This window comes from Cydia splendana, chromosome 10 (assembly GCF_910591565.1).
Source record: "Cydia splendana chromosome 10, ilCydSple1.2, whole genome shotgun sequence".
Lineage (NCBI taxonomy): Eukaryota > Metazoa > Arthropoda > Insecta > Lepidoptera > Tortricidae > Cydia > Cydia splendana.
The window spans coordinates 6,702,086-6,715,127 of NC_085969.1; the positions used below are offsets into that span (position 1 = coordinate 6,702,086).

The window sequence follows — 13,042 nt, forward strand, 5'->3', positions numbered from 1 at the left end:
TAAAAAGAAACAATAATACTGTGACAATTTTATATGAATAAAGCATAATAAAGTTTTTACTACAGATGCTAATCAATTGTCTTGGTATCTAATGATGGGTCATTCTCTGAGAAAATGTCTGCGGTTGCGTCTAATTGCCAGAACTCTTTGAATGAAAATATATGGGTCGCGGCAATAAGACAGCAGACAATTTTGTTGAGAATGACCTGATACAAATGCAATGAGAAAATTTATTCAAACCATTATTCTTAAAACAAATTCATAAGAAAGACGTATGAACAAAAATATTAGAACCTAAGTGACAATAAGCGGTAAGTAAAACAATGAACGACCGCCATTTTATGTAAAATTATTTGTCATTTTCACTTATGAAGTGTTTTAAAAACACTTCTAATAGGAAATAATTATTATAGAAAACATTATTCGTGTTAAAGTTCGCTTCTATCTTTGCGTGGAGATGGTGCTACTGGAGATCTGTAGAAACGCCCGTAGATGTCTTCCCAAAAGTGTGTACGTTCCTCCAAGAGAGGCCCTTTAAGCTTTATCTCTTCTCCTAGAGACATATAAGGAGACCTGTTAGCACCAACTGGGGGCCAAGAAGGGAGATTTGATCCTTCGGGTACTGGTTTACTGGAACAGTGAAATAAGTTTGTGAATATTATGAGATGTGAACTCACCAACGCTGAATAACAACTCATTTTGAATTTCATAAGACAAGGAAAAGACATGGAATTATAAATGTTTGGATCCCTAATAGGGAATATTACGCAAAACTCTGCGTCAATAGCGCAATCACAAGGCCAAGGCCCAGTTTCTGCCTCTCTATCACTTTTGCCTATTCGATCGATAGAGAGGCAGATAACGAAATTTCGATTTTCGCGCTTCGCGGTAGACCACCTGTAAGCAAACCGCCTTGATGCATCAATGTCAAAACTTTTAAACAATAGTGAAAACTTGTCAAAAAACTGTTTAAGACCTAGTATGTATAAGTTACTCTATGGTTTACTACTGCTGCTGCACTAGTGCTGCACTCTGGCGGCAGAACATTGCAGTAATACTCCCTAATGCCGAACTGCCTAAGTGAATAGTAACGAAGATGTGTTTAGCATTAAATTTCTTGAGGGTTTTAGTACCTCTTATAAATGACAGTGTTAGCTGCGCTCATTCTTACCTTTTTCATAATAGTAAAACGACCTTGCGTGTCATAGTCGTTTCACAAATTATGCTACAACATCATCTAAAATTTAATTTTAACCTACAAACTTATTTTACTTACCCTTTAGTGATAAAGTTCACCCAAAGTTCAACCATGATATTCTTCATTTTCTTGTATTCATCGGAATCAGGACCAATATTAACGCCAAATCCACCAGTTTCCAGTACCGCAGAAGTCTGGGCACAGTGACCTGCTCCTTTGATATTTTTTACGTATTCTGGAATACCAGCAATTTCGGGATGTGGCCTGAAGAACGAATATTCATAAAGGTATATTGAATCACTACCAGCCTCCACTTGCATCTTAACTGATCTCAAATGAGGAAACGCAAATATGACATCAGAGAAGTAATCGATAAACCCTTGAATAGTTTCAGCCGATATGCGTTTATCACCAAAATAAAATTCTTTAATATCTTTCGCAATACGCTCCTTTTCTTCATTGTTTTTAAACTGCAAATCAACTGGCAAAAAGTCTGAAAATCTTTCATTCATTAATTCTTGCCACTGCTCAAACAATGGAACCCGGAATAAACCTTCCATATTGGCAAATCCATACAGGACTGGTACTTTTCTGTATTTTCCTTGAGTTACAATGTTAACTGGAGTGTCGTCCAGGAACATTTCAACGCCGGTATCACGTTCAACACAAGGTGAAAACAAGAAAGTTGAATCCTTCCTATCAAGGAAAACATCTGACGTCAAAGCCTCATATGACAAAGTTGAGTAGAAGTCTTCTAAACTATTTATATTATCAACGTTAGTAAAGTTAAGCTGCTTAGCAAAATCTTTCGCATTCTGAACAGGATCAAGTTGAACGCTCCATACAGCTACACTTGCACCGCTCTCGGGTATAACTTTATTATATAGACCCTTGGTCGTCTCTGAGAGCATCAGTAGATCCACTGCTGATGAGCCTGCGCTGTACCCAGCAATAGTGACTTCATTGGGATTTCCCCCAAAGCTGGCTATATTTTTTTGTACCCATCGTAGCAGCGCGACTTGGTCTTTCATGCCTGCGTTACCGGGAGCATTTTCTGTACCCAGACAGAGGAATCCGTGCGCTCCCAAGCGATAGTTGAAAGTGACAGCTATTACTTTTTTGGTCCGCACTAATGGGCTTGGTGAACCAAACACTCCGCCTCCTAATTGGTAAGCTCCCCCATGGACGTAGACCACGACAGGGAGATTAGTCTCTTCTGTTTCAGGTACATAGACGTTTGCTACAAGACAGTCTTCTCGCATGACCAAATCTAATGGCAAGTTAATCATCTGAAATTTGCCCTGAGGGCAAAGTATCTTATCATTGACTGCTTCAAGTGTGTTCATCCATACTGGTCCTGGAAGCGGTGCCTGAAATAAAATATTCAGTAAGAATGAGATTATTAGACTTGACTAATGCTATGTTAGTGATTTAACTAAATCTCATGAAGTCATTCATTAGACATGTATGCGCCTTTTGCTAACAAGAGTAGTAGGTACGTCATTATAGCCAACTTTGCCCGCTTTTTTTGAAAAAACATGTATTTCTCAAACAAATTATATCACATCATATGACTTTTATTGCTCAGCACGTCCATAGTGATCAAACGCATCAGTTTAATTGAAGAAATTTTTTTTAAATCATATTTTTACCCACTTTTTTGGCATTTCAGAGGGCGGGCTTGATATCCGGGGTTTGCGCCAACATTGCCCACGTCAATTTGGTGTTCAAATACAGCTCGTATGATGATGATGTCTAAGGATCACTTAAAGGTTTTGGGCAATCCTACCGTTCCCTGTTAATAACTTGGCGATAAGTGTAAAAACATTTGAAAAAATTTGGTGGGCAATGTTGCCTACCCGTGTTTGGCCATTTCCATACAAGACATTTTAACATTTTACAAAGGCTAGGGTTGTCACTTTAGAGAAAACCTGTTAAAATAGTTTAATGGTCTAAATTTCTAAAATATGAGTTTTGCTAAATACAGCAATTCATGCGTTAAAGGGATAAAACATCTAAATAAAGGATAATAAGACCAATTAAATGCAGTATATATTTATAAACTTTCTTTAGTGTGCAAACATAACCTTCTTTTACTTGCGAAGTTGGGTAAATTTGTCAAAAGTGACAACCCTAAGCCGTTTTAGTAAGTTGACGTCCATAGGTTTGTAAATTACCGGATTACATTGCCCACCGCCAAAACTTTTGTGTCTATAGGCCTTTTTAGATTTAACCTCAATTGACATATCTATGCTTCATGTTTTATAACTGAAACCCGGAAATATTTGTCAAAAGGTTCTCAATTTTTAGGGTTCCGTACCCAAAGGGTGAAACGGGACCCTATTACTAAGACTTCGCTGTCCGTCCGTCCGTCCGTCCGTCCGTCCGTCCGTCTGTCACCAGGCTGTATCTCACGAACCGTGATAGCTAGACAGTTGAAATTTTCACAGATGATGTATTTCTGTTGCCGCTATAACAACAAATACTAAAAACAGAATAAAATAAAGATTTAAATGGGGCTCCCATACAACAAACGTGATTTTTGACCAAAGTTAAGCAACGTCGGGAGTGGTCAGTACATGGATGGGTGACTGTTTTTTTTTTGCTTTTTTTTTTCGTTTTTTTTTTTTGCATTATGGTACGGAACCCTTCGTGCGCGAGTCCGACTCGCACTTGCCCGGTTTTTTTTCTACGTGCATTAATTTTTCAAAAAATTTTTGATCGCCGAAATTTGACAACTCGCTGAAAATTCCCAAGTCAAGTTATGCACATGTTTGGCATATAGTTTTGTCACTAATATAACCTATTTTCTACTAAAAATAGCAGGATGGCCACATACACACATACATTAACGAATTTGTTTAAAATTGTCGTTTTGGGCAAAGTTTCCCCTGGAGGCAAAGTTGGCTATAATGACGGTATTTCAGTAGATAACTAATCTACTATCTAAAAGTGGATTGTTTTTTATGTTTTCTTCACCAATTTATGTCTATAAAATATTGATAAGATAATTGATACTACTGTAGTGTAATTTGACAAACATGTATGTAATGATAATAATTATTGTAAACCGTTATCTATACGAGCACCTGTGTTCTATCATTTTTAGGGTTCCGTACCCAAAGGGTAAAACGGGACCCTACTACTAAGACTTCGCTGTCCGTCCGTCCGTCCGTCCGTCTGTCACCAGGCTGTATCTCACGAACCGTGATAGCTAGACAGTTGAAATTTTCACAGATGATGTATTTCTGTTGCCGCTATAACAACAAATACTAAAAACAGAATAAAATAAAGATTTAAATGGGGCTCCCATACAACAAACGTGATTTTTGACCAAAGTTAAGCAACGTCGGGAGTGGTCAGTATTTGGATGGGTGACCGTTTTTTTTTGCTTTTTTTTCGTTTTTTTTTTTTGCATTATGGTACGGAACCCTTCGTGCGCGAGTCCGACTCGCACTTGCCCGGTTTTTTATTTAGCCTACTCTCGGCTAATTCCAATTTGCACTAAGTACTTACTGTAAATGAACTATAAGATCGAGGCAGTGTTTTTTGACCTTCAATCTAATTTATAATAATTATGTTTACATAAGATGTCTTTGTAGAACGTAAAAAGTAAGACAAATATTTAATAGAAGAATTTGTATAGCCGCGGACGGTCTAGAACGCAAAATGACTAGTGTAATAATTTGCCTATATCCCTTTTAGTCTACATCGCGAACGGTCTAGAACGCAAATAAAGACCACATAAAAAAATCTACGAAACATATTTTATCATTTAATAAAACTCAGTATTTATTAATTAACGCGCGTAAACAATGACTATTAATACTCTTATACAGGCAATTGGTTTGTTTACATCTTTAGCCGGTTTCTACTGAGATACATGAGGTCACCTACCATTATTTACTTAAAATACCAACGTGTACTTCCAACGTGTACTTTATTACAAGGAAACAAGGTATAGAATTAAATGAACTTATAGAAAACTTACGGTGAACCTGCGCGTTCCAGTAGGTGCCGTGGCATACGGGATCCCGTAAAAATAGAAGATATCATCCTTCTTGTATCCCCTCACGGGCCCCTGAGCGGTCTGCACTACCCTTGATTCCCTTACATCCTGTGTATCCTGTGTAACACACACAGTTACTCCGGCGACTAATAACAATAATTTGATTATGGTGTGCGGCATTGCGGGCTGTTTCCATGACACTGACTGTGCTCATTCGGCTAGCGGTCGTCTGTATTAGATTAGACTGATGACAACTGTACAGTCGCATCGAATTGTGTTTTAAGTGTTTTTGAAGTGAAAACTTCTTTAGCGGCGCTGAGCACTTTTGAACTTTTGCACTGAAAAAATGTTAAACTCGCGAGAGCGTAAGACGTAAGACGTGATGTCACGTGTGACGGACACTGTTACTATGTCATTGAGTTTTTCTTTTTTTATTTAAATGCCATCTAGTGAGTTTTCCTCAAACTGGTACTAATATAACTCTAGTACTCACAGTGATGTGCTTAGGAGTTTCAAGTAATGCGACGAAATAACGCTAGATGGCGTTAACCTCAATTATACATAGTGCTGCAGACATTTTGCACTAGATGGCGCTGTTATTAATATTTTGAGTTACAATGTCATTGAGTTTTCACTTCTGCCGGCACTCCCGGAGTGCAAACTGTTGTTTTTTTTTATAAATCAAGGCGTCTAGCCGGCAGCGAGAAAACGACTAGCGGACAATTATTTTCTTGCGCAATTAATGAACGTCTAGTAGGCCCCGTGTGAATAAAAAAGGCATTACATTGTTCAAAACACGACTGCGAAAAAAAAATTGCTCATCACTAATACTCGCTTCTTGCTAACCGCACCGCCGTTGAATAAGGTTAAGTATTTTTCACCTCAGCAGCTCGAACAAGGGTACTTTGCTTCTTAAAAACAGTGAGCAAAATGCGATTTTGCTCACTGAGTCATTTTGTCTCACTCAGTGAGCAAAATGCGATTTTGCTCACTGAGTGTGTCTCACACAGTGAGCAAAATGCGATTTTGCTCACTGAGTGAGACAAAATGACATTCAAGTGACCTTTAATGTCATTTCAACATGCGGGGTCTAATACAAGTTCGATATACTTGGGTTCTATTATCTCTGTCCCTCTAGGTATGTTCTCACTGCTTAGAGTGAAAAATTTTGTGTACTACACGAGATCAAAGTTATTTACATCTCGTGCGCTTTTGAATCCCTTACTACGCTCAAGATTCTAAATTAGATTCACTCGCTACGCTCGTGAATCTATTATAGAATCTTTCGCTTGCACGGGACTCAAAATAAGCACTCGAAGAAATATCAAACTTTGATCTCTTGTTGTACAAATAACTATTAACTGTTTTTTTAATGATTATATAAATATTTAGCAACATTAAACATCTGTTCGGGCCCTTCTGGCCAGTGCATCGCTTCATCTGATAGAAGCCAGTTAGGCAGTTAATAAAAATATATTACTTAAATAAAATACAGTCAAACACTTATTTCAGTTACCTCCAATATCTTTTAATTTTTTTTAAATAATAAGGTATGTTGTTTTTTAATTCTGAACACAACTGTACGTGACGATAAGACACACACAAGTACACTACAAACTATCTACCGATTTGTTGTTGTACAAGTTAACTAGGTCTACATGTACGTGCAAGAGTCTCCGAAAATTTGCAATGTCACTTTGAGTTATGAGTTTTGAAATGGCTAAATTGATTAAAAAACTAAATGTACAGTCATTATACAAAACGCAAAGTATTATTTTATGTTAAAATCGCTATTTATAAAAATAAATATGACACAAAATATTGTTTTCGTGTTAGAGTTCACTTCTAAGTTTGCGCGTGGATGGTGCCACTGGAGATCTGTAGAAGCGCCCGTAGATATCCTCCCAAAAGTGTGTACGTTCCTCCAAGAGAGGCCCTTTCAGCTTTATCTCTTCTCCTAGAGACATATAGGGAGACCTGTTAGCACCAACCGGGGGCCAAGAAGGGAGATTTGATCCCTCGGGTACTGGTTTACTGGAACAGAGAAATAAGTAACTTTGATTATTTTGTGAAAATGATGAGATGTGAAACCACAGAGTCACCAATGCTGAATAAAAACTTATTTTGAATTTCATAAGACAAGGAAAAGACATGGAATTATAAAGAATTGGATCCCTAATGCTTTTTGATGAACTGCCTAAGTGAACAAATAGGTAATGAAGATGTGTTTAGCATTAAATTTCCTGAGGGTTTCAGTACCTCTTGTGACTGTGTTATGGCACTTTCTAAGGTTTTTCATAATAGTATTAAAACGATCTAAACGATTCATCCTTTCCCAGGTGGGTGCGCAACAGGGAGATCCACTCGGACCGCTCACCTTCAGCCTCGCCATTCATAAAATAATACCGCTTTTAAAATCACCCCTTAATACATGGTATTTGGGCGACGGGACCTTGGGAGGGAGACCTGATAACGTAAAGCAAGACTTGGATTTTCTTCTTCCCCGTCTTAAGGAAATGGGTCTGGAGGTGAACGCGACAAAATGTGAATTTTTCTGCTGCAGCCCCACTTCTTCTTCTTCCTTGTATTCTTTTCAGACTCTGCTTCCTGGTCTCGAAGAACTTTCACGTACCACGTTTTACCTTCTGGGCTGTCCAATATTCCCAGACGCCATCCCGGATGCAATAGAGACCAGGAGACGGCTCCTTCTGCGCGCCCGAGAGCGCCTGAATAATATAGGTATCCACGTCGCCCTTGTTCTGCTTAGAATGTGTTTTGCGGTTCCAAAAATAACGTACCTTTTAAGAACCACCCCGACGTGGTTGTGTCCTGATGAGGTGTCTTCTTTTGACGACACCTTAAAGGATACAGCAGAAACCATTTTAAATGTGTCCCTTTCTGATGACCAGTGGACCCAAGCTTCTCTGCCTGTACGTCATGGTGGCCTGGGTTTACGGCGCGCAGGGGACGTAGGCCTGCCAGCCTTTCTAGCGTCAGCGCATGGGGTCATTGACCTTGTCTCTAAAATGTTACATTCCCATGGAGACAGGGCTACAATTCCCTTTGTTAGCGATGCGCTGGCAATATGGTCAGCTCGTTACCCAACTGCGACTGTGCCTGAGGCTCCGCAAGTGCAGAGAGCCTGGGATGATACGGGTGCCAGAAACACACTTGCCCGTCTCTTGAGTGCTGCTACAGGTGTGGATTTGGCAAGACTCCGGTCGGTGTCAAAGGTAGAAGCGGGAGCGTGGTTACAGGCTTTGCCTTCCCCTCATCTGGGAACACTCCTCGACAGTGACTCAATGCGTGTGGCTGTAGCTCTCCGCCTGGGCTGCGATGTTTGTATACCTCACAAATGCATCTGCGGCTCCACGGTGGAAGCTAATGGCCATCACGCTTTGAGTTGCTGTCGCTGTTCAGGCAGATTTCCCAGACACCACGCGCTTAACGACATCGTCCGGAGGGCCCTCATATCTGCGAACATACCGTGTGTTCTGGAACCACCTGGCCTCTGTCGCACCGATGGCAAACGGCCGGACGAGTTAACTTTGGTGCCCTGGCAGAAAGGAAAGTGCCTACTATGGGACGCGACGTGCGTCAGCACTTTCGCCGCCTCACACCTTAACCGGACGGTGCAGACAGCAGGCGCTGCGGCAGAGCTGGCAGCGTTAAGAAAGCGCATAAAATACTCCGACCTTGAGGCGAATTATTATTTTGTGCCACTCGCCTTCGAGGTAACGGGGTGTTGGGGGTCTGACGCCATAGCTTTTATAAGGGAGGTGGGAGGTAGAATCAGGGAGAGGACCTCTGATGCTCGCGCGGGTTCGTACCTGGTGCAAAGGCTGGCCATCGCTATCCAACGTGGTAACGCGGCAAGTATCATGGGCACCTTTGCACCCGGTACAGCCCGCGGAGGTCTTTTAGATTAAAATATTTTAATATTTAGATATATTTAAGTTACTTTTGTATGATTATATATGTACCTTTAACCTTTTGTATAATAAATAAATACATATATATTCTTGTGTGTCACATTCGTTTCACTATTATGGCACTACATCATTTAAAATTTAATTGTAACCTACAAAGAAATTATGGGGACTTTTGAGCCGGGTACGATTCAGCGTGGAGGCGCATATTAGACGTTTAGTTTATTAATGGTTTTAAAAATGATGTAATTTATTATAAATGTTTGTTTGAATAAAGACCTACAAATTTATTTTACTTACCCTTTAGTGATAAAGTTCACCCAAAGTTCAACCATAATATTCTTCATTTTCTTGTATTCATCAGAATCAGGACCGAGATTAACGCCAAATGCACCAGTTTCCAGTACCGTAGAAGTCTGGGCACAGTGACCTGCTCCTTTGATATCTTTCACGTATTCTGGAATACCAGCATTTTCGGGATGTGGCCTGAAGAACGAATATTCATAAAGGTATATTGAATCACTACCAGCCTCCACTTGCAGCTTAACTGATCTCAAATGAGGAAATGTAAAAATGACATCAGAGAAGTAATCGATAAACCCTTGAATATTTTCAGCCGATATGCGTTTATCACTAAAATAAAATTCTTTAATATCTTTTGCAATACGCTCCTTTTCTTCCTTGTTTTCAAACTGCAAATCAGCTGGCAAAAAGTCTGAAAATTTTTCATTCATTGATTCTTTCCATTGTTCAAACCATGGAACCCGAAATAAACCTTCCATATTTGCAAATCCATACAGAACTGGCACTTTTCTGTATTTACCTTTTCTTAAAATGTTAATTGGAGCATCATCAAGGAACATTTCAACGCCGGTGAGCGTGAGCGTGACTCAACACAAGGTGAAAATAAAAAGTTTGAATCCTCCTTATCGAAGAGAATATCCGACGTCAAAGCCTCATATGACACAGTGGAGTAGAATTCTTCCAAACTATTGATATTATCAGCGTTAGTGAAGTTAAGCTGCTTAGCAAAATCCTTTGCATTCTGAACAGGATCAAGTTGAACGCTCCATACAGCTACACTTGCACCGCTCTCGGGTATAACTTTATTATATAGACCCTTGGTCGTCTCTGAGAGCATTAGGAGGTCCACTGCTGATGAGCCTGCGCTGTACCCAGCAATAGTGACTTCATTGGGATTTCCCCCAAAACTGGCGATGTTCTTCTGTACCCATCGAAGCAGCGCTACTTGGTCTTTCATGCCTGCGTTACCGGGAGCATTATCTGTGCCCAGACAGAGGAATCCGTGCGCTCCCAAGCGATAATTGAAAGTGACAGCTATTACTTTTTTGGTGCGCACTAATGGGCTTGGTGACGCAAAGGCTCCAGCTCCTATATGGTAACCCCCTCCATGGACATAGACCACGACAGGAAGATTAGTGTCCTCTGTATCGGGCATATAGATGTTTGCCACAAGACAGTCCTCGCGCATGTCATAATTAGATAAATCTAATAGCATTGGAAATTTGCCTTGTGGACAAATTATCTTATCATTGACTGCTTCAAGTGGGTTCATCCACACTGGTCTTGGTAGCGGTGCCTGAAATTTAAATATTTATGTTGAAGCTATTAAAGTTGACTAACACATTTATTTGAAACATCCAGATAAATATTATCCTATTTATTTACCAATGAGAATAGAGACGAGTATTTTGTTTTAGTTTCAATTTAATTCATTTAATTCTACTTAGAATAAAGTTTATAATAACGACCACGAATATAATACATTTGTATGTTGACATCTTTAGCCCGTTTTTGTTAGGTGACCTTAAGTCACTTGTGCCAACTTAAAAATATCAACGGTATGTGTATTAGACAAATTAGTCACGGTGTGTACAGTCGCCATCAGACACAGATATATTGGAGCAGTTAAAGTGCTCACAAATATTTGAACACGTCTCTATTATCAAGGCGATAGAGTGCGTGATCAGGTATTTTTGAGCACCTCGACTGCTTCAATATACCTAGGTATCTGAAGGCTGAAGAGAAGTTGGTTGTTAGTATACCGTCATTTTCACAAATTCAGAGGAAACGTTACTTATATGTATTTTACCCCGCCCAAAAAACGCTTCTTAGTAACTCGTTTTTACTAACTTACTACGTTTAACTATTATTGAAATTTATCGTGCTTTCCCAAAATAATTATGTAACTATAATGAATTCTTTTATATTTTTTATAGTTCACTAGTTTAGCATGCTACAATTTATACATCTATCTACTTACAAGTCATTAGTTTATTTCGTTTTCCTACTAGTAAATGAAAATAAAGAAATTTTGAAGTTATATTTTTCGGATTTTTGATCATTTGTATTTTCTTATTTTTGCTTTGATTTTTTTACTATATTGACAGTTGACATTTCAATTTGTTACATTTCTCGTATAGATAGGTACCGTCTTTCACATTCTCTTCTTTTATTTCTATTCATATATAAGCATGTACAATAAATTAGTAATTCTTTTTATTTTATATTTTGTAGGGTTTTTTTCTGTCGATGATGATACAATATAATTATATTCATGTATATTGATATACCAAATCTTTAACCTAAATCTACTTACAGTGAATCTGCGCGTTCCAGTAGGCGCCGTGGCATATGGGATCCCGTAAAAATAGAAGACATCATCCTTCTTATATCCCCTCACGGGCCCCTGTGCGGTCTGCACTACCCTTGATTCCCGTAAATCCTGTGTATCTTGTGTGACACACACAGCCACACCGGCGACTAATAACAATAATTTGATTATAGTGTGCGACATTGCGGGCGGTTGCCGTGACACTGACTGTGGTCGAATTCGGCTGGAGGCCATTTGTACTATACCTACTGATACTGATGACGCGTGTATAGTCAAGTTGTTGTTTTAATTAACATTTGTTTTTTTTTTGTTAATAAAAAGCTACAGCTGCCTAATTATACTTATTTGCAGGGGTAAACTCCAAGTAAAAATTATAACTAGGGATGTACTGACTAGTCGCCGACTAGTCGGGAAAGCCGACTATCCGGCCTCATTTGTAGTCGGCGATTAGTCGGCGACTAGTCGGCAAAAATGGCCGATTAGTCGGCACTTTATAAGTGATAGACAATCAGGGCAAAAAGAAATAAACAGCAAATATTTACCATAAACTTATTACCTATTTTACCCATATTCCTAGGTATTTAGGGTGCTTATGAAAACTTTTGTTCGAATTATTGACCGTGTGGTCGCTTTCTTGTCCGGTTGTCGTATGAATAGCCTTAGGATTTTTTTATTTATATTAATTTATTTTTTAGCGTTACTATAATATGATGAATAGCGCGACGCAGGGGGAAAAACTATTGTTTTTTAAGTGATCTGAACAGAACTTAAACGAAACTAATGATCTGGCCGACTAGCCGACTAGTCGGCCGACTAATCGGCCATCCGAGCGCCGATTAGTCGGCTAGTCGGCCAAATCAATAGTCGGTACATCACTAATTATAACATGTTTTATTTTCATTTAATTTAAATATTTTAAATTAATTTTATATAATTTAATTAATTTTTATTTTTATTTTATTTCAATTGTATTTCGTAACCCTGCATACCACAGCTGTGATTAAAGTCGTTCAAAACACTTGTCCGCGAAGAAATAATCAACGCATCGCTACAAATCGCTTCTCGATGTACGCCACCATTCAGACAGCTGCCTAATTATGTGATTCCAACTGTTATTATTTATTATTAAGAATCCAGCAATATTTAACATCGCTATATAGGCAGTTAATCGGATAGAAGCCAATTTTTTAATAAAATATATTAAAAAAAAAAACAGTTGTCTCCAGTTCCTTTTCAGAATAATTATTTGTTATTCAAATAATCAATCGGAA

At 38.8% G+C, this 13,042-nt stretch overlaps 1 pseudogene; it reads right to left on the reverse strand.

The window, feature by feature from the left end:
- Nucleotides 1-425: 425 nt before the first annotated feature.
- On the reverse strand, nucleotides 426-11,975 carry LOC134794499 (uncharacterized; annotated as a pseudogene).
- Between the last annotated feature and the right edge of the window lie 1,067 nt (nucleotides 11,976-13,042).